At 40.8% G+C, this 23,456-nt stretch overlaps 1 long non-coding RNA gene across 1 annotated transcript; it reads right to left on the bottom strand.

Annotated features, from left to right (window-relative positions):
* Nucleotides 1-2,335: 2,335 nt before the first annotated feature.
* Nucleotides 2,336-18,631, bottom strand: LOC138225589 (uncharacterized). The gene is made up of 3 exons (XR_011184049.1): nt 18,503-18,631; nt 5,637-6,085; nt 2,336-3,363 (listed from the first exon to the last, which is right to left on the bottom strand). It is a non-coding gene; the product is annotated as an uncharacterized lncRNA (long non-coding RNA).
* Between the last annotated feature and the right edge of the window lie 4,825 nt (nt 18,632-23,456).

Here is a 23,456-nt window from a genome sequence, read left to right as displayed (position 1 = left end):
ACTACATTGACTAGAACTTTGGATAAACTTGCCCAACTTAAAACTCGCTCAGTTTCCTTCAACTACTCCTCACCACTCCTCTGGTAGTATACACCTGAACTTCGCTCTTTGAAACTAACCGGAAAGTGGATAAAATAAAAATCCAGCCTAGTTATAGCAAACACCTGCAGGTCTACAGAGCTGCTCCAGCTTCTGCTAGATCCTCCTATATCTCAGATACAATCAGCTCAGGAAGTTCTTTTCTCTGTTGTCAACAAGCTCACTTAGCCTCTTGACAACTGTGATCTCTCTTCCATCCCTGACATCTCTTGAGTTTTTGCAATTCTTTCAATCAAAGATTGATGCTATAAATCTACAATCCTCTGAATCAAGCCTCAACCTTGCAATTCAGACAGCTATTTGAGCCCCACCTTTGACTTTTCTCAATTTAGCTTAGTTAACTCCGATTAACTTATGAAATTTATTAACACCAGTAAAACATTTCTTGTTGCCTAGATCCCATCCTTACCTCTCTGTTCAAAGCCTGCCTCCCAGACATCTGCCCGTTCATTGTCTACATCATCAGCATCTATCTTTCCCTGGGTGTGGTCCCTACTGCTCAGATATTGAAGAAACCTGGCTTCGATTCTGATAAAACGATGAACTACAGACCTATCCCTAAATGACCATTTCTATCTAAGGTTTTAGAATGTGTGGTTGCATATCAATTACAATCTCACAAGATAGCTGATGATATGTTTAAGCCATTTCATTCCAGCTTTTGCTGAAATCACAGCACTGAGACTGCTCTTGTCAGGGTTGTGAATGACTTAGATATTGCGTCTGACTCCGGGGTAATAAGTATTCTCATGCTCCTTGATCTTAGTGCTGCTTTTGATACAGTAAATCATGCAGTGTTGCGAACATTTCTGTGTATCCATGGTACTGTCTTTAACTGGTTTTGCTCTTATCTGACTGGAAGGCAGTGTTTTGCTTCCCTTGGTCCTCATAAATCCCCCATGGCCCCAGTCTGTCATGGCGTGCTGCAGGGTCCACTCTTTGCTGTTTATTATTTAGATACTTCCTCTTGGTCAGATTATACACAAACATGGTCTTCAATTTCACTGTCATGCAGACGGTACTCAGATGTACTTTAAAACTTCTTCCCCCTCTGGTCTCTCCACTCCATGCGTGACATCAAACTCTGGATGACATCACATTCCCTGTAGCTAAATCATGACAAAACAGAAATTGTACTGGCAGGCACCAAATGTCAGCTGGAAGAGCTCAAGGGCTTCACAGTAATGGTTGATGGCTTCCCCATTCAGGCATCAGTCATAGTCAGGAATCTGGGAGTCACACTTGATCCTCTCCTGTCTTTTGAGCCTCTTGTGAAAAACCTGATTAAGACACCTTTTTTTCCATTAATAATATTGCCTGCATTAGGCAATTTCAATCACTGTCCGATGCTGAGAGCCTGATTCATGTGTCTATAATATCAAGGCTTGATTTCTCCAGCTCTATAGGGTCCCCAACTCTCTTCTCAACAAGTTGTAACATGTTCAAAGCTCTGCGGCTAGACTTGTAACTCACACCAGACGTTGGCAGCATATCACTCCTACGCTTGTCTCTACATTGGTTGTCAGAAAATTCACGTATTCCACATAAGGTCTTGTTACTGACATTCGAGGCTCTAAACAATTTGGCTTGATCACATACAGTATCTCTGAACTCCTTCATATTTATACTCCCTCACGCAGGCTGTGTTCAACTGAGGCTGGTCCTCTGATCACTGTCCCCAGGACTAAATCTTTGGTGATTGTGCATTGTCTGTTGCTGCCCTAGTGTTGTGGAATGACCGGCTTTATGAGAGATGTTCTTTGACCCTCTTCAATTTCAAACTTAAAACTTTCCTCTTTACCAGAGTCTATGTCTGATTGCGCTATATTCCATCTGTATAAACCTCTAAGCTCGTGTTTATTTTTTTCCTTTTACTCATTATACTAGTTTGTCCTTGTCTTTATCACTTTGTATAGTGTCCTTGGGTTTGGAAAGGCAGTTTATAAATTAAAGTGATTATGAAAAAATGAACCTACATTTGATACAGTTCATTCGAAACTGCTACCCTCGAAGAATGGGTGTAGATGTTTTGGGAAACCGTGCTTCATGTTGTCCTAATTAGTTTTACATCCAGTGAAAACTGTGAGTTGTTTAACCGCAATAAATTTTGTATTTTAGGTTTATGTGTTAGATATAAAGTTAAACATCTCTTCAAAAGTCAGCCTTCGAATGCCATAAATAAACCAATACAAAGTAAAGAATCACAAGACTTTTAAACAAGGCATTTCTCTTGTGAACCAATTCGGTATTTATTTTAAATTTCTAAAACAAGTAATTTCCCCCACACTGCCATCAGTGCTACCTCCCTTCTGAGTTTCAATCAGGGTTCAGAAAATCAGCCTCCTCCATCCTGTCCCTCAGAGAACGAAGACTATCCTTGTTCAGAACATCATGCAAAGAAGAGAACTCGTTAGCTGTGACAGATTTCCGTTTCGGGTTATTTGCCCCAGAAATCTTTAGCACAAATTAGACTTCTTTATATATTTTTTTTTCTACGTACAGTATATAAGCAGGCAGTTAGGCGGCTTTCTGGTTTCAAAACATACATCTCTAACGAGATAGAAGCTCACACTTTCATCACGTCCATGTCCATGTCTCGTTGATTGGTCACGTTTCCTTTGCTGTCTTACCCCCCCCATTGCTAATGCATAACAGAGAACACATTCTGGGGAATGTACTTCAGACAAGGAATTTTTGTCTGAATCCACTGCCCTTTCACACTGTTTAAAAATCACATTTGAAGTTGTTTATTGATATATAAGTAAAGAAGGGCAATTGTGTGATATGATGTGTGAAGTGTACCACAAGAGGCACAATCTGAGGTAGTTAGAGTTCCTGTCATGGGAGCCGGTCCTGACTCCCGTGAAGTGTGTTGTTAAAGACCCCATGCGTGACTGTAAAATCCGGAAGTGACTGGAGGAGGACATCAGGGAAGACACGGCGAGGAATGGACAGGTTGACAGACAGGGGAAAGTGAGGGCAGTGATCCGGCGCTCGGGGGGTCCAAAACCAGGGCGCAGTCCAATATCCAAAGCCGGGAGGCCAATACATAACGAAACTGGTTTAAAAACAGGGATCGGGAATGTGGAAACAGGAACATGGAAAAGTTAAAAACATAACGGGACTAGACGCTCCGAGCCCCGGGCAGAGAGGTCAGGACGCTGTGGAGAAGCCTGCGCCCTCAGCTACTCCTGAGCCCGGTGATAGGCGAGCTTCTGGACATCTGTCTTCCAAAGCTGAGGCCTGAGCTACGGAGACTCTGGGCTTAAATAGGGAAAAAGGGAAAAAGAAAATGGTTAAACTAATAAAACTAGGGACAATACGTAAAGGGTAGGAGTGCCCTCTAGAGGAGGGATGACGACCTTGACAGTTTCCCCATTGCAAAATGTAACTGTAGTAAGGCAGTCTTAGCCAAAGTTATTTTATACTCCGTTAAACTGAAACTCTAAAAAAAGATAGCAGACAAAACAGGGGTTGGGAGACACTGTCTTTGTAAATGATATACTGTATCACCAGCATGGAGGGCTATGTAAATGTTGAGTGTTGACAAAAATAAGGGTAGAAATATTGGATTGAAGGACAGCTAAACAAGTGGCTTCAAAGACAAGGCAAAAAACAGAGGTGAAAGTGAGCATCACTGACAAGTGCCCATTACTGAAGCACAGCACCATTGCTGAAGGCCTGGCATTTATGCATTTGAACATGAAACCTGATCTCAGACAATTATGACCTAGGACCCACCACAGATATTCCCGTCTGAGACGATTGAAATCCTTCTCCGCGTTCAATGGCTGATCAGCACAGAGGGTGGCCACCTCTGTTACTGTGTGCATACTGTGGGACAGGAGGTGAATACTGCAGATATAAGGTGCTCTATAATAAAGTGTGATTGTGACAGACTAATTTGGTATATAGACCTCCAGGCAGCATGATAGTGGCTTAGCCAAAGGGTTGGCTTTATGCAAAGAGAAGACAAGAGAGATTTTGTTAATGGGAATACACTGTAACAACAGACAAGACATCCGTCTGAAACAAAACAGTCTCCATAGCAGTACATGTCATTTCAAGCAGCAGGAGACCTAACTGGGGCCAGGAAGTGAGTTAAGTTCAGGAACGCCATCAATGCATAGTTATTTACATTTTGTGATATGTCACTGCCAGCCGTATCTCAGTAAGGGATATAAGTGCATCCAACACAGCCCCTACTGCAAGATAAAGACTGGGTAAAAGACTGGAGAAACTTCATATGATTCTTTTGGTTATATTTCATGTCCAGATTGCCTAATGTAGCGTAAACAGGTGAAATGCAGTAATACCTGCCCCCTGTGTTGATTTAATAGCAAGAACATCTGCAAAGAGTTTATTGCTGCAGAGCTTCAAAGCTGGTAAGTGGCTGGGTCACATGCCATGAAAGTAGCAATTATGCCTACAGTAGGTCTATGTATAAATAACCCCGCACAATGTCTAAGCAGCAAATTTAATTCGGTTCTAACAAAGTCAATTTTCAGTGCTTTGGCCTGAATGAATCGAGTTGCTGCTCTAAAAGAGATGACTTGCTTTCTAATTCAGTAATTTAACTAAGATTCACTATCTTACTACAAATTATCTTTAATGAAGCTTCCCATACAATGTGGGGTTATTGACCAAACCATTATTAAAATCAAGAAACTTGATTTTAACTTGAAATTGCATCCAAAACATCTCACTTTGTAGTAATGTAATATTGTAATTAATATCAATTAATGTTAATATTGTAATTAATACAATTAATACATCAATTATACAATTAATACATACAATATTGTAATTATGTAATGTAATGCTGACAATGACAAATAAAAATTTAACAGCACCACAGAAAAAACATAGTTAATTCTGCAATTAATATTTTGTAACAATTCTTAACAAGTAGTACATTTGGTAGGATAATATAGTCCACAATCAATCCCAGTAAAAACAGAAATATCAGTAATGGATATTGGAGACAAATGTCAAAAAGGGAGTAGACAATACCTTGAATGAAAAACAGGGACAGCAGCTGCTAAGCAAAAAGGCTGTGACAAAATGAACATAATAAGAACAAGAAAGATGAAACCCTTAACTTCACTCTGTAACAGGGAACCCACCACTCCACCACCCTGAACAAGAACACAACTAGGAATCCACCCCACCCCCCCCTCAGTAGGAACTGAAGGATCTGGGAAAAACTCCTCTTAGAAATGTATTGTCCTTGTCAAATCCCTGACTTTGATCTTGTCTGTACAAGACGTCCAAACACAAACCCCTACTGTATATCACTCAAAAACATCAGAGCAAACAATTCCTCTTAAGAGACAGTGGGGAAAAGGTCACATATACATGTACGTTATATAAACTGCTTATCAACTTGAAACCCTCAGGGGAAAAAAGAAAATCGAAATCAATTTACATTTGCTTGAATGTCCTCCTTAACAATGGGAGAAGCTAGTAACAGCGTCATGGAGGATAATTGTGTGGACATACAGTATGTAGTGCCAACACTTATCTGTAGCACTGACCTTGTGATGTTCTTGAATAAGAGCAATGACTCACAATCCATTCATATTTAGACAGGTGGAGAGGCAAGGATGGGGTAGTCCTTGAAATAGGCCAACCTGGCCAGATCACCGGGATGCTCAGTGTTCAAAGAGAGGACAAGAGTCTGTCACTGCCCTTTAACTAGATTCACATTTTTGTTAATGTTATAACGCTGTTATAATGCTGTCATCATATGCGCAGGATGGAGACATGCAGGGTGACCACAGCCGAGTGGGGTTTAAGGGCTAACGATTCTCAGACGTGTGAACTCTGTGAACTCTTGAATAGAATGCCGAACACTTCAAGCAAGGCCACAGTCCAGAGTGCGCTGCAGGCCAGGAAGACCGCAGTCGTACAGGGAGGCTCAGCAGCGAGAGAGCCAGGCCGGAGCAGGACAGCAGCGAGCGTGAGGAACTCCTGGTGCGAGTGTCTGCAGAAAGAAAGAGAAAGACCAACAATCTCAGAGAAGATTGCAGAAAGATCACTGTAAGAACTCTGGAGCCTTAAACCTGGAAGGGATTGGGAAAAGCGACAATCCTGGAGGGGATGGTCCAGTTGGATTGTCCACTGGGAAGAGCGACAGTCCTGGAGAGGATGGTCCAGTTGGATTGTCCACTGGGAAGAGCGACAGTCCTGGAGGGGATGGTCCAGTTGGATTGTCCACTGGGAAGAGCGACAGTCCTGGAGAGGATGGTCCAGTTGGATTGTCCACTGGGAAGAGCGACAGTCCTGGAGAGGATGGTCCAGTTGGATTGTCCACTGGGAAGATGCTCAGATATGTAAAGGGACAGCAACCTGCTGTGGAGTGAGAGCAGCACTGTCTGTATGTGCACTGACCCTGTGAGTTTGTATGAGTTTAGCAAGTTAGTAGACAGACCCTCCCCGAGGTGATTCGGGGTACTGGGGGAGAGAGTGGGGTCCGTCTGGCTGCAGACCTCTGGTGTTGAGCGAGTGGTGGCGGCCAGGAGAGGGAGGAACTGATGCTACACAGTGTGTTGGTGAAGCTCAGTGATGGCTGGGCACGAGCGAATGTACACAACCTGGAGTGAGGTGCCAGAGAGATTGTGGGAATGAGCGTTAAGTTAAGGAAATCGCGTTGAGTCTCGGCACGAGTGGTGAAGTGCGATAAGAGAGTCGGGGTATGTAGTTGGAGTAAGAGGCTGGAGTGCGAGAGTGGGGCTCTCGCCCTGTGTGTGCGAGGTCCAGCCCTGTGGCGTCAGGAGGCCCTACCTGGAAACCTGAGGCCTGACTGATCGCGAGAGGACCAGTAGCTGTTATAGTGTGGAGGAGCAGGAGGCTCCAGTGTAGAGAGTGTGACATCTGGGAGTTGGAGACTCCACGGCTCCATGGAGTTTCCAAAAGGGACTATCCAGAGGGCGAGAGCCGGAGCTGGAGCTCTTCGAGCCCGGGGAATCTGCGAGCCAAGGATTCCTCAAAGTGAGAGACCCCCAGTACGATCTCAGAGGAGTGGCCTGAGTGAGCTGGAGGCGTGGGATCAGAGAGTCCACGAATCAAGGGCCCGGAAGTCTCTGACAACGTGGCCTCACGTGTCCTGCCACCCGGATGAGTGGAGCCTAGAATATCACCAATCTCCGAGGAGAGTGCCTGCAAAAGTGCAAAAAAGTTCCCCAGAAGGCTGTGAAGGACAAAGTGGTGGCCACTAAATCTGTGGCCTCACAACAGGTTTAAGTTCTCATTTTTTTCTTTATTTTGTCTGTTGCTGTAAAACAAATTGTCCCCTTGGCAATAATAAAGCCACTCGTTCTCTGAGCAAATAACTATGAACAGTAAAAATTAATACTGTATAAATAACAGCTGTTCGCTGAGTTCCTGCATTGATCAGACACAGTGAGCAGCTGATAGATGTAATTGATATAATATAGGAGAGTCAGTGCAAGTAAGAGCAGTACATGAGACTGCAGTGGCGCCTGTGGTTGTCTGTGGCACGTCAATATACCGAGGCTCTATGTTATTGTGATCATTTCCGCTGTTCTTTAGTGAGATGCTTCCCTTTCTCTTAGTATATTAGGTATTAGGAGTCACAGAGACCTGCTGTATACTTTGGTAATGTACAGCCTGAGCTGTTTAAAAATCACATCCACGCATGCAGTTTCATGGGAATAGAGTTAAACAGCTGAGACTGTGATGCACTGCCCTTACAGATTGATAGCTCCAAGGACACAGAAGCCCATCGAGTACCATTCTGTGGGTGTATGTTAAAGGAGAAATCTTTCGTGACAGTTTTGAAATTTATTTTTAACTTTTTTCCTTTGTGCATAATACTGTATAGCACAGTGTCAATACAGGCTATGACACAACTGAAAAATTGACAGGGTCATAATGTGGTTTGTAATGGATTGATTAATCACCCTGTCATTTTAACCTTTGCCTTTCAGATATTTCATAAGGCGAGCTACGATTTAATTGTGTCTTTAACTGATCCTTATGATCCAGTAGCACAATATACAAATACTGTAACTATCTCTAACTAAAACTGGTCATCTTTCCCTTTTTTCAAAATGTGTTGCTAGGTTACCTCAAGAAAATGGCAAACCTTTTTGCAAGAGGATTATTAGCCTAGTATTTGAAGAGCGAGGCAATGATGGACAGAGTTTAGTATTAAGTGTTAAGATGATTCGTAAGGCTAAGGCCTTCAGATTGTTTCTTGTGTGCTTCAGATTAGATCTGGTGTTAATTAAGTTCATTACGTAAATGTTTACTCTGCATCTAAAGAGATTTCTAAAATCCCAGACCCATTAGCCTTCCATCCTTGCATACACAGGTCCTTGTATGTACATTTACTTTAAACTTGATATATATATACTGTATACTGTACATATTGCCCTCATTTTGTGACAGCACTCATGTTTGTCCTTGTACCTCTTGCTCTTTAAACTTTATGCTCCACTTAATGCTGTTACCGCGAGACACTCTGGAATTAAAAATGATTCTTGGATGCCCATATCTCATAGCGTAGAGAAAAATGGTTTTGATGTTTTGAAGAGCTTGTACAGCCTGTGGGGACTGGCTGGTAATGGCATTTCACAGTATTGATTTTCTGCAAGATGACAGGGCTCGTTTACCTGGGCCATTGAGTATAAGCATAAGAACATAAGAAAGGTCTGCAAATGAGAGGGGCTGTTCAGCCCGTCTTCTGTATTTTGTAGTCCATTGAGTCTAAAAAGTAATTCGGTCATTTATAAAAAGTTTGGGCCTCAATCATCTACCTGGGCACCCCCCTTCTCTTTCTTAAACAAATCCCACCGAAGTTTACAGCTGTGATCCTGTGTGCTTCTCTCACTACGGGGTGTGAAACAGTCCTCTAGGTTGAACATATAATGACCTTTTCGCGTTCTTTTGTGTTACATTATGGCATATGGCATTATTTTTGCCATTGATTGACACAAAACAGTCTATAATGTCAAGGTGAAAATAAAATTCTTTGGATCCTCCTTAATTTATTTATAAAAATAAACCCTCAGCCGGTTTTCCTCCGGGGTTTCTGCACTTTGCTGTATCTATTTTGCCCTCTTTGTTCACAAGTCTTCCAGGCCCTGATGCAGCAAAGCTTCCCCATAGTGCAGGGGGGGTGAGTTTTTCAGATAGTCACTGTATATCCCTTAGGATTGAATGTAATTGGATCAAGTCTTCTCTGTTCTAGACTGAAGAGATTTATCTGCCTCAACTTGTCCATATACTGTCCATATATGACAGATACGACAGTCGGTTTTATGACTTCCCCCGAGACCAGCAATCATTTTTGTGCTCTTCTCTGAACTCTTTTTCACATTATAAGGTCTTTTCTGTGGTAGAGTGACCAAAACCTAACACACTATTCTAGAAACGGTCTTACCAGTGCATTGGAGAGTTTAAGAATATTAAACTCTTAAACTCAAGTATTGTGTTTTTCATTGCTTCTAGATATTAAATTATTAAGATAAAGTGAAGATAAACATTTTTAAGATTAAGATTATACTCACAGTCTCACAACATCAGTCACATTGGTGACTTCAGTTGATGGAACTGAAATCAGACACTTAAAATGATGGAATTTAAATACATTTGTATTACTGTTGACCCTATGCTATCATTCCAAGGGTATTGTTTTTCACTGGCTTACAAAATTTAGAATGAACTTTAAGGTTCAATCCAGCTTCAGGTTATATTACGATATATTGCATGAGAACAGTTCAAGTCGGTTAAAGTGGTTGGCAAATGACACGACATGACTTTGTTACAGCTATAGGTGACTAGGAAGTGTCTCTAAGAAGTCTAGATAGGGTCTGTGACACCTGGCAGTGTCAACATTTCCAGCTTCAAAGCAGAGGGGATGTTTTCTGAGGTTATAATAATAATTGCTTACACTTATATAGCGCTCTTCTGGACACTCCACTCAAAGCCCTTTACAGGTAATGGGGACCCCTCCACCACCACCAGTGTGCAGCCCCACCTGGATGGTGCGACAGGAGCCATAGTGCGCCAGAACGCTCACCACACCTCTGCTATCAGTGAGGAGGACAGCAGAGTAATGAAACCAATTCATAGATGGGGATTATTAGGAGGCCATGATAGGTGAAGGCCAATGGGAAATTTGGCCAGGGCGCCGGGGTTACACCCCCTACTCTTTTGAAGAAACGCCCTGGGATTTCTAATGACCACAGAGATTTAGGACCTCGGTTTTACGTCTCATCCGAAGGACGGCGCCTGTTTACAGTATAGTGTCCCCGTCACTGTACTGGAGCATTAGGACCCACATGGACCGCAGGGTGAGCGCCCCCTGCTGGCCTCTCTAACACCTCTTCCAGCAGCAGCCTTAGTTTTTCCCAGGAGGTCTCCCATCCAGGTACTGACCAGGCTCACATCTGCTGACCTTCAGTGGGCTGCCAGTTGTGAGTTGCAGAGTGAAATGGCTGCTGGCTTACAGCATGTAAGAGATGTAGGGGGTCCAAAGAAAAAACATTTTGCATTACCTCCGTTCTATGCATTACAAAGTAAGACCTGCAGCTCAAGTGTATGAATTGCATGTGATATAACAATTTCATACTAGGCCCTCTTGCTCTGTCCTGCACCCTGATGGTCTTAACAACTATTGTCCTACTCTCACAAATCTTCTGTACTAGAAAATGGTATCTCACAGCTAATAAGCTGTTTGAAACATTGAAATTGAGGTAAAGAGAACAAAGTACTGAAACAGCCCTGTCATGTTGATGGGTTATGATTTTAAGCTATCTCAGACTGAGTATTTGGCAGAAGGAAATCATTTTGCCATTGCCACTGTTGTTGCTTTGCCAGTAGAGGGCGCTCATCTCTTGATCTGAAACTCCCTGTTATTCACAGGTATGGTGCCAAGAGACATGCTGTCAGTGGTACCATTTTTTTAAATGGGATATTAAACCAAAAGTAGTAAATCTGATTCTGTATGTTAAAATGTTGGGCATTTTTCACATCACAATCTTTTCTTAAAATTTAAGTTTTTCAAATGTAAACTTGTAATGTAATAAAAATCTGGCAATCTGCATATTGCGAACAATAACTTAATTCAATGCTATGATGGAACAAACTCATTGTATTACACTGTAAATAAAAACATGTCAGTATATCTTATTTATGTACTATATTCGAACATTTCCATTGCATTGCAGTACATGAATGCGCTTATAAAATGACTGCTATAGACAAAAGTGCATGAGAAGCTTATGTGAAATGAGCTTCTCATGCAATAATCTAGAATGAGAAAGAAGTAGGATCCTGTGAAAATTAGTTTAACTTCCATAGGTCAATAGCATTCCCTGGTTGGAAGACAACCATGTTGCAGGATAAGAGAGTCCGATCAGCAACAATAGGCCGTGTTTTGCTGAAAGTCTGTTTTATATACTGTGTTGCAGGAGGTAGTGAATCATAGCCTGTGATATTTAGGTGCTAGAAAGGTAGGCTGGTGTTAATAATTTTGTGATATATTTTCAAACCACACTGTAAGAGAAACTGTAAGCACACATATAATACAATATATACAAAAGTCACACGGTAGCACTAACTCATGACTTAAAAAAAAACATGAGAATGTTTAACAGATAAGAGGAGGCCTATCTACCTATCTTCCTTACTGTGTAAGCCAGTAGCTAATAGGTTCAAGGATCTCATCCAGCTGTTTCTTGACAGAAAAGAGGTGTCAGATTCGACAGTGAGGCTACAGAAGGTAGATTGTTCCATACTCCCACAATCCTTTGTGTCCTATTGTTGGTTTTAAACGCTCTACCAGGAAGTATCAACTGTTGTCCCTCATTTTTTATGTCACCAGTTTTAAAGCCCATCGGCTTGACTTTGTCAGTGCCTTGAATAGCTGAATCAGACCCCCCTGTAGTCTTCTTTGTTCAAGACTAAAACGTTTCTGTTCTTTCAGGTGGTCATTCCTTTGAGAATCTATCTGGGTGATCTCTTCTGGACTGATTTCAGAGCAGTAAAATCTGTCCTGTAATGTATTTTTTAACTCCAAGACACCTTAGTTGATATTGTGCTGTGATAATAAAAAGTCCTTTTATTATTTATTTTAGCTTCAACTGCAATATTATTTTCTGTCTCTCTCTTGGTCTTTCCAATATCCTGCTGTACACACATACATTTTTTAAGCTGTCCACGGAGAAACATTGACGATTTGTGCACAATGATATTGATGTTGATGTGCCACTTGAGATTATTAAACACAATTGCACCAAAACAGTGGAAGAGCCCACCATCTCTGTTTGGATGTGTATTGATTTTTCAGACCAAACAAAACAAAACAAAAGCGTATGAGAACCAGCACTCCGACTGCTTACAGCCATTGGTGTTCCTTTACTTATTGTCACTTTTTCCCCCACCTTTCAGTTTATTTAATTTCTTTCACATGTTGAACATCTTTAACGATTTAAACACACATTTTCTTTTTTACTTGTAATTAGTAACTGGCTAATTGATGATTGAGTGATTGTTATCCCTTTGTTAATGAAGGCATTTATACCCAAGAGTACAAAAAGGTTTTCCTGTTTAAATTTGATAGAAGAAACCACAAGACCCATGAAGTGGCTAACTTCAGAGCTTGTGCTCACACCAGAATTTCTGAAATAATGAAGACACTAAAACAGCATCCTACATAAACGAAAATGGCTGTTTGCCGGTATGGACCTGAGCTGATCACAGTCTGTCCGTGTTTCTTCTGTTGATGTTACGCCACGCCCCCCGAGGACTCGTCAATCCAGCACGGTTCCTAATTAGCCAATTTAGCCTATTTAAGGCTGCTTTACACACTTCCCTCTGCTCGGTATTAGGATTTACCTGGCTAGAGCTACTCTTCTTATTGCTGTGGCTTTCTAGTTGGTTATTGGCTTACCGACCCTGGTTTGTTCCCTGATGACATCTCCTGGTTTCGGTTTTGGCATTTTACTGATCGTCCTGGTCTTGACTCTCGGCTTCCTCACGGCTTCCGGCTCCGCTTCTGGTTTTGTACTTTTGCCCGGCTTGATTACCTACGGCTAACGGACCTCGGATTGCTCACTCGACTACACCTCTGGATGTCGTTCTGGTTTCTGCATAGGGTCCTCCCTACTATTCTGTGACAACTGAAGCATGTTCTCAGTTTGTTGGTGGTACCGCTGGTGTAAAATGGCTGTCGCATATAACCCATTGGTTGAGCTGCACTTCAGTGGTTGGAAAAAGAGGATCCCACTAAGAAAAGCAATTTGGGATCCTTTGTGATGAAAAGCTTCATACTGCTACAGCTATTGAGTTGTTCAGGGACCTAAGGACAACTACTGTCCTGACCTACTGTCAACATTGGCAGTTCTCAGGAACTTCAACACAAGCAGGAACTGATGTGTTTCCTGGATTGTAGGGGGCCTGAGACACGTTGATTAAAGATATCTTAAGGTTTGCCTTGATTAGTTCAGTTCTTGGTAAATCATTGAGTGTCATCAGCAGTCTAGGAAAACGGGATACAGTGAGAGAAGGTGACTGGGGGAAGAACACAGGGGAGAGAATAAGGTAGACAGCGAAGGCAAGAGATCCTGTTTCGGCTCAACCGTACCGACCAGATTATATTTTATTATTTTAACCTCGTTAAGGGAGCTTGACATTCTGTCTTTTTTTTAAATAACTCAGATTTCCTGTATAGAGAATCCCTAAGTGAAAATGGTCTCTCCTGGTTAGAAGGTGAAATTTTTAGAATAGGAAGATAGGGTTCCATTCAATTTGTAGCATCCTCATTTTTATATATATAGAGATATTTAATTGTAGATTACATTTTCTTTTATTTAGAAGGCAGGTTTATCTCTCTTGTTAGTCTGTGCAAGTGTTATATAGGATTTTGAATTCTTGACAGCAGTCTGGGTTTTGTTTCAGGTGAGTCTGGGACACCTTGTTTGTAAACAGTAACTTGAATGTTTTATGTAGTGTGCTGTTGCTGTTTCTGTTATTGTCAATATTAATAAATATGCATTTATCCCAGTGTCTCTTGACTAACAACTCTTGCACCAGAGCTGGGCCAGAGAGCAAAAGCATATCTTTTACAATTTGAGGGTTATGATTATTTATTTTACATATTGCTTATCCTGCTTGGTTACTGCAGTCTATGTTTTGTAACCCTCTATTTTTCTAACACCCTATTTGCACAAATATAAATACAAGGAATCATATATTCTAAACAGAGTATGATATGATACTTAATTGTCCGATTTCTCAGAAATGTGTTTTAAATCTAAGTAGCTATGGTTTAGATATACAGAAACCCACAAACACAGTACAAATAAAGATTCCTTTAAAAATAAATAACAATACATAAAATCTGTCAATCAATACATATCACAATTACAGGATGATGCCTCACACCACCCGGAGACACTAGAAACCAGTACTCCTTTATTGTGAACTCTTTTATTGAGTAGTTTGAATGAATGTGGGATAAAGGAATTCCTCGTTTTGTCATGTCTGCATTGAGGAACTCCAAAACATCTGTTTGAAGGCATCAGTTTGTAGTTCTACTTGCCGAACATGTGAGAGGAGAATCTAATCTCAACATACTTGGCTTTTTGTCGCACAGGAAGACACCAAACTACTGGCACCAAAAACCCACAGCCTGGGAGGAAAGTAAATTTGCTTTTGTACTTTATTACAAATAAAGTCAATATGTGCCTAGACAGACAGATCGGCGTCTGTGTATATTCCAAGATACAGTAGTTATAGGATGTAACTTACTTAATGTACTCATTATGAATTATGACTGGGGAAGTATATATCATCCTACTCAAGACCGGACATTTCTTCCAATTTGGCCTTCAGTTGTGAACAATGTTTAGCAAATAAATTCCAACTGTTCAGTGATCTAACAAACTGATCATGTTGTGAGTGAACTTGACTTCAGAGTGATTTTATCCCATAAATATTTCTATTACCAGTTCTGGACTTGAGGCTTGTATTTTCTTTAATTGTACTATGGAACAGACATGTCTGCATGCTTCTCTGTACTGTATTGAACCACTGAACCAGCCTCGTAAGTGTTGGGACCATGCCTAGCCCCACTTGCGGGAAGGAGTCAATTTTAATTATTATTTATTTTTAGATCACAATCAACAAACTGCACAGACCATATGAAACCCTCAGGTCTCATCTCAAAATGTTCAAGTATTGTGTTTCTTGCTTCATTCCTTTGTGTTTTGTTGCTGTTGCTTATGTTGTTGCTGTTGTTATTATGGTGGAGTTTTATTATTGATAGGATTATGGACACCAATCCTTTAAGATCAACAAAAAACACATCCTTGACATTTTTTTCCCATTTTAAAATGTATATACTGTACATGATGTACAGTATATGCTACTGACAAAAATTCAAAAATACTTTGCTATAAAAACTCTCCAGCCCCTGTTACCATGGGTCAATATATTAATCTTCGGGGCTTCAATCATTGTATGACTGAAAATATATCCCCTCGTCTCAGAATCAAAACATGACAGGATAATTATATTTCTATTATTTGGTACAGTATATTGAACGTAAACTGTTAGAGAAAGTGATGAAGAGAAGAGCTGAAAACCTGTACATATAATATTTTTCTAATATAATATTTAACAGTATAAGCATACACATGAGACAACAAATATTTAGTAAGATCTGAGTAAGGAGGCCGTTTAAGCAGAACGAGAACAGATATAATGGTTGAAATAACGTTGACAAAGACTATGACTGGAAATGAAAAATGAAAAGACATTTGGTTCTAAAATGCCAGGCCTGCAAAATTAAAGAACACTGTGAAGAATCGAGAATTGAAGATGTCTGCACCTGACTGTCAAAATAATGATGTGAAAGATGTAGTTAAGAATAATTTTGACAGCTCTGTAGGTATTATTGATATGCTGTTTGGGCTCAAGTGTCAAAATGCCAGTTTACCCAAGTCTGTGCTTTTGTGACACATACCCTGTGGTTTCTGCTTATTGGGAGTATAATTGCTAAAACTAGAATTAAGCTGTTTTATGTTTGCACTTAACTCTCAGCATTTGCAAATTCCTTATTGACAGATACCTTTCCTCGGGTTTGCCAGGTGCAACATGCTGAAATAAGCCGTTCTCAGCCTTCGCTGTGCTGAATTGATTTGTCGTGATTTGTTGTGACACGAAGTTCACAAACTGTCCAGTATACCAAGAATTTCCAGTGAACATTGAGAAACTGCTCAGGCCCCTATGACCTGCACAAAAAGACAGCATGGCTACTTCACAAAGGTATAAAAGATTAATTGGATTCTGGGACTATCGTACATGTTTGTGTCTATGTGGCCTGTAATGGACTGGTGACCTATTCAAGATGTATCCCACCTTGCATTATATCTGCCAGGATATCTTGTCAGGATAGGCTACAACTCCCCCATGGCTCAGTGTTGGATACTTTGGTTAGGAAGTGGATGGATGGAATATAAATACAATCCTAACATTTTGACCGGTGAGTGTACAGTATACAGAGTGTGCAGGATTTGTTTTGTACTGTAGATGAGAGGGACTTATACTTACTGTAAATAAAGAATTAATCAAGAATGGTGTATTTTAGTATAGGCGTTCTGGAAGGCAAAGAGACATGTTTTGGCTGAAGGAGGCCAGAAGAAGGCTACACAACCCAAAGTTTGTGTCTCTTTTCCTTTCAGCATTCATGTACTAAAATACAGGTCTTTACCTTTACCTGTTTCGTTGCAACCTATACATGCTGATGCAGCTCCTGTACCTACTCAAACTATTTTAGTTTATGTTACTAATGGAAAATTAATCTAAACTATTTTTGTGCTAGTTTCGTGTATGCCTAAATTAAAAAAAGCAGTGGGTTTATATACTGTATAAGTAATCAAATATGAAGTAAAAGGTATCATTTAATCAAATTAAAAAAATAATGGATGGATAAAATAAAACATATATATTATATTTTAATGAATATGTTTAGCAGCATTGGAGGAACATTTTTGGGGTTTAGGGATGATGTATCGCAAAGTGGATACATTTCTATTGAATTCAATATTTAAATATATCAAGTTCATTTTATCTTTCAACAATTCTGCTATTTTTGTCTTTTGAAAACCATTAATTGCTAAAAAGCATGTCTTTTGAACTATTTTGTAAAACACTTATATTTATAGCTTTCAACACTACCTGCCTTGAATGCTAATATTTTTTTTTTCTCTCCAGCACATTGTTTTAGACTTTCCTGACAGCTGTGGCTGTTCTGAGGCCTAACACAAAGACCTAAGCAGCCCACACCTAGAGTACAGAATTGATATTCAAATAAGCCATATGGACTCAAGAAAATGTATTTAGCTGTCTCCATGATACAGACCTTTAAGAGGAGTGAAGGCATTATAAGTGTAATGATTTGAATACCAACTACTTTCATTAATTCAAACAGACTTATTCATCAATTTTGCTTTTGTGAGTTCTGTTCCTTTATTACATACTGTATGTAGCTAGCCAATTGCGTATCAGTCAGAAATAAGTAATTCAGTATTTTATTTTTTGGTGCCTTTAGATTACTCATTTCTCTTGCTTGCATTCCTAAATTACTGGTCCTGGCTACAGTATTCATAGTGTGAATAAGCTGTGATCAAATACAAATCATGCATTTCCAGTTGACTTTCTTATACACGGGTCTGTGTTTTTTAATGTACATACTGTAGCTCTTATTGACTGTGAATTTAAATCAGTGAATTAACCTTAATATCTCTTAGCACAGAAATAGAACAATATTTCAAGATTAATCTCCTTTATTTGTCTGGAAGTGCTTTAGTATCGAATTAAAATTAATATCTCATTGACTATGCATGACCACATGTGGAGTTTGCAAAAAATACATATATTTGCAAAATATTACCTGCTAATTAAGCCCAGTTTGTTGTAAATTGCTATTACGCAGCAGTAGGTCATTAAATTACATTTTGCTTTGAAAATATCGCAGTTGGAAACCTAAAGTCCTAAGATCTGGATTTGTTTTCCTGAAGTGCCTCACACAGATGCCAAATTAAACAACACATACAGGCAGAAGTGAGTTTACACACATTTCAATTACTGTTAAATTGTTACCTGAAGACCAACACACAGGCATTATGTTTAAGATTACTAATTTATTCCACTAAAGCTTTTATCCAAGGCAACACACATTTGCATCCATTCATATGGCTAGTTATTTTACGAGAGAAATCTGGGTGAAGCTTGATCAAGGGTACAACAGCAGTGTATGGATTTGGACTCACAAACATCCTGGTACAGGTCCAGAACCCTTACCCAGGAAATGTTCCCTAAATACATTAGATCATTCAAGAATTTAATAATAAAAATTGCTTACACTTACATTACACTTTTCTGGACACTCCACTCAAAGCGCTTTACAGGTAATGGGGATCCCCTCCACCACCACCAGTGTGCAGCCCCACCTGGATGATGCGACGGCAGCCATAGTGCGCCAGTACACTCACCACACACCAGCTATTAGTGGCGAGGAGAGCAGAGTGATTAATCTGATTTAATGGGGATTATTAAGAGGCCATGATTGGTAAAGGCCAGGGGGGGATTTGGTCAGGACACCTGGGTAACAAGATTACTCTTTTTGAAAAACGCCCTGGGATTTTTAATGACCACAAAGAATAAGGACCTCGGATTTTCATCTCATCCAAAGGTTGGCGCCTTTTTACAGTACAGTGTCCCCGTCACTAACATGTTTTCTAGCAGCAACCTTAGCTTTCCCAGGAGGTATCCCATACAAGTACTGACCAGGCTCACACTTGCTGAGTGACCTGCAGTTGTGACTTGCGGGGTGATACAGCTGCTGGCTAGTGACTGAAACTAAAGATTTCTGTTTCTAGTTTCATTGTCTAGTTACACAGACTCTCATAAACAACTTCTATGTAAATTCAGGGTATAAATCCATATCACTTAACTAGGGTGTAGTGGTGGCAGGTGCTTTCAATGGGAAGGCAAACATATGGCAAGAATGGATTTACAATCTTCTAGAAAACAGGCACCCAGACAAAGCTGTGTGCTTCAGCCAGCTGTCAGCTCAAAGACCTGCCAGGATGCACAAGCACTGCAGACTGGGGCATTCCACTCACCAGAGAGGCGCTGAAACCCACTGCCAGAATTAGGTCAACAAATAATAGTTGGAAGCAGAATAACGTGTACGCTGTCCCCAATGGCACACTTACTGTACACCCAAGAAAGTATCCAGTATCAAACCTGTGGTCATTTGCAACAGAATATTTGTATGAAAAAGCTATATGGAGAACATCACTCTCTTGTGAGGCACGGGATGTTGTGGTGTGTTCAATTTCACATGTATGAAAGATACCTGTCTTGTGTTTTTACGCTCATCGTTATGGGTTTTTAAGTTAGTGGAGTGAGTGATTAATTTTAGCGGTATCCTTTCTTGCCCAATAATTCGCCAAAGTTATTTCACAGTGCAATGCCTGAAAGAAGACAAAGGGGTAATATGGGAAACTGCATTGAATCTTCTGTAGCATTAATACCTGTTTAATGTTTTAAGTTCAAAGTTTCTGGATAAGGCAATTTTGTAAAGCTGAAGCAACAGAAAAAAATTTAGTTACTTCTAATATGTTCTGTGTACATCATGCTGTTCTTTTGCAAGATGCTTTAACACCATTCTTTTAAAAGAAATGGAATTTTTAGCCCAGGAACCTGATTATTATCAAATTCAAGTTCACGTTTATTTGTCAGTCCAGCCATCCAGTATACAAGCATACAGTGGAACGAAATATCGTTCCTCCTGATCCATGGTGCAAATACAGACAGGACACTGACATAGACATTGTAGACAGGATACACACAGTGCAAAGTGCAGATAGTGCAAATTACTAAGGCAAATACTGTACATAATACAATCTACACACCACACTGGGGGGATTTAAACCCTGTTTCTGGAATTGGGGTGGGTGCAGGTAGATTCCAGGGTGTTGAGGAGCCTGACAGCCTGTGGGAAGAAGCTGTTCCAGAGTCTGGTGGAACATGACACCATGTCTGCCTCCATGTCTGCTCTTGTGGACGGCCACCAGTAGCAGTGACAGATCAATTGCAGGGGTCGATGACTTCCAGAACAACTGGATCTGTCCCTTACTGCCGCAACCTTGCTGGCATGCATCCGCAGGCCCAAGGAGGAGAGGACATGTCCCAGAGAGGCTATCCAATGGAACTTATACTTCCCAAGCTTCGCATGGAAGTGCTGTTCCCTGAGACACAGAAGGACCCATCAAACTTGTCTGACATGTTCTGGAGAGTGCAGGAGTATATCAAGATGTCGTCTAGTTGTCCTCAAAGTCCTAGATGTCATTCGAGAAGTTTCAGAAGCTGGCTGGGGCATCGCAAACATCAAAAGGCATTATCAAATATTCATCATATTTGATACATGTTGAACGCTGTCTTCCACTCGCTGCCCTCCCTGATCAGGGTGTAGGAGTCCCTAAGGCCTGACTTCGTGAAGATGGCCGCTTGGCTGGCTCTCTCCAGCAGTGATGGTATCAATGGCAAAGTGTACCAGTTCTTCCTGATTTTGATGAGCCCCATGTAGTAGATACAGGGGTGTAAAGATCTGTGTTTTTTGGGCACTAAGAAGAAACCGGATACAGCCAGGGTTGAGGACAGGTGGAGGTGGTTACAACATTTTGGCAGTGGAGCTCGGAACAGCTGAAGATGGGACAGAGATGGTGAAGGGATAAGGGCAGATGCAAACAGGACGGTGCAGAAGGCGAACACAGTCTTTGGGGCTGGAACCGGCTGAGAGACTGCTCTGTGGGGAGGGAAGATAGTTATGAAATAGGAGCCACTGGTCTGGTGCTGAGGAGGAGGCTGATGTCGTCGGGCTGATCAGGTTCGGGACTGGTTTGGAAGTCTTCAGACAGAGAATAACTTTTGGAGATGCAGGTAAGTATTTTGAAAGCATCTCAATGGCAGAGCACCATACCAGTTGCATAAATGGGCTTAAATAGGGAGGACTGAGCGAAGCACTCATTAATTGGATGAGGGGGGCTGAGATAAATGGCGTGAACAAGTCCTAATTGCTCTGGATGGCATGCAGCCCCTCATAGGAATGCACTTGTTTTACAAGGAAAACAAGGGCTGCGAGTTATGAACATGGTAACTGATGGGAATCTCACAATCCCATATCATATTACAGTTTCATGCTGTTTTTAAAAATAATTTGAATAAGCAATATATTTATATATTTATCAATTTAGCACTGAGTCTAGCAATCTAGTGTGTGAGTACAGTGTATTTATTTTTAAAAGAATAATGACCTTGAAGTATGTAATAAATTCAGTCACCCAGTATCACACTATTCATGCATTTTGTTTGACATGCAAAGTTGAGCTGGTTTTTTAAAAGAAGTACTTTACTGAGAGTTAAGTGATCTACACGAATGTCAGAGTCAATCTTTGTTACTTCTAGTAGTATTATTCTCAATTGGTTTTTATTTTGATCTTTAGCAGAACAACTGAATTTGGCCATCGATTTCAACAAGAATACCCAATGCAGTTTAGGAAGCTTTAATAAATGCAGTTCCTGATTCATCCACTATTATATCCACCAGTTGGATCCACTCTTTCTGTCATTTGTTAAGTACCTTTGTCTACATATAATAAATGCTTCACGTTTCATTTTCCTCTGGATTACTGTTCAAGAAGAGATAAGTGTCAGCAGCACCCATTGGAAAGGTTCACTATTCAGCTTTATACCTGCAGGACTGTAATGAAAAAGCTCAAAATTAATCGCCCTCTTCTACCCACATTGCTAAAACAAAAGCATTACAATTCATTCCTCTAGAGGTAACCTTGAGTTTTATAACACTTTTGTTCCATTTAAATTTCACTTCCCGGAACCTTTTACATAAACCAGACCTGCAGGTATCAAAAAGGGATGTGGAGCCATAAACAACAATGTAGCACAGTCCTGTATTCTACAACAGCCACGTACCACATTTGCTCAGAAAGGAACAAGCCACAACAACTCACCAGATGCCAAATGCTGTCGAAATAAAAAATTCCTGTACCCCAGTCCCATGGAAACGTATATGAAAAGAACAAAGAAAGGTTTGCAGACATCTAAAAATATCAAACAGGCAGCGCTGGAAAGACAATTAAGCAAACGCAATACTCGAATTTCTGTTTGAGGTCAACTGTTCAAACTTGGATTTTTAATAACACAATACTGCCAAGAAAATCTAGCGAGTTCCTTTATTTTTTCCTGTGACAACTGCAGTCGTGTAATGACAGAATAAAGAAATGTGAGGTGTACTCAAAGAATCTTCGACACGATTGTGAACATCCTGTAAGCAAACTGCACTGTTAGAATGATTTAGAGAATAACACACTAATGAAGATAAGTTCACTCAGAGTAGGTAAATTACTAATGCCTCCAGTGAAGACTGCAGATTTCTAAACCACTTTGGTTACATATTAAGTCACTATTTTAAATCCATTAAACTGGAAAATCAGCATTCCAGCTCCAATAGAAGGATGGGATTGTTTCATCCTGGGGGTATCCAAATGTTTACATTTGGTAGAACATCTGTGGCAAGACATGAAAATTGTTGTCCATCAACATCCATCCATTTTCTAATGACTTCTTCCTATACAGGGTCAAGGGTGAGCTGGCAAACAGCAGATGCAAAGCGGGGTACACCCTGGATGGGATGCCAGTGTCACGGGCAGTGTCTAGGGCTGTTTATTTTCCGGGTCGCCCTTTTGGTCCTCACTCAGCATTGAGGGTTCGGATGTCTTGAGACCCGCCCAGCACCAGGTCGTCTCAGGTCGTCTATGCCTGAGGGCATAGGTTTCTACCCGACACCGTCTGACCCCCTGAGCCTGGGCTAACACCTGTGTTGCCCCTTTTGCTGCTTTGCTTAGGGTCTCTTCTGCTCTCCATGCCCTTCCAACATCCGTGACAGACAGTCCATCGCAGGTCAGATACAAACGCGAAAATAGACAGGTGGGAAGAAACTGCGGCACCTGGAGAAAACCCATGTGAACACAGTGAGCACAGACCTGGACTGATCCCAGGTCCCCAGCACTGCGTGGTAGCGATGCTCACCACTGCACCTCCATGCCTCCCATGTCCATCTGCAATCCCCAGATAAGCTTGTTAGAGCCTGGGCAAGCTTGCAAAGCTTCGAGAAAAAATCTTAATTCAGCAAAATGGGACATCATTGGAAGAGGCATGAATATTTTCCCAAGACACTGTATGTATTTATGTATACTTGCTACCAGGTAGACAATTAAAAATCTTGCATACTTGCTTTG

This window comes from Lepisosteus oculatus, chromosome 2 (genome assembly GCF_040954835.1).
Source record: "Lepisosteus oculatus isolate fLepOcu1 chromosome 2, fLepOcu1.hap2, whole genome shotgun sequence".
NCBI classification, from domain to species: Eukaryota; Metazoa; Chordata; class Actinopteri; order Semionotiformes; family Lepisosteidae; genus Lepisosteus; species Lepisosteus oculatus.
Note: the sequence above shows the minus strand (reverse complement) of the source record. Positions and strands in the feature narration are given on the sequence as shown.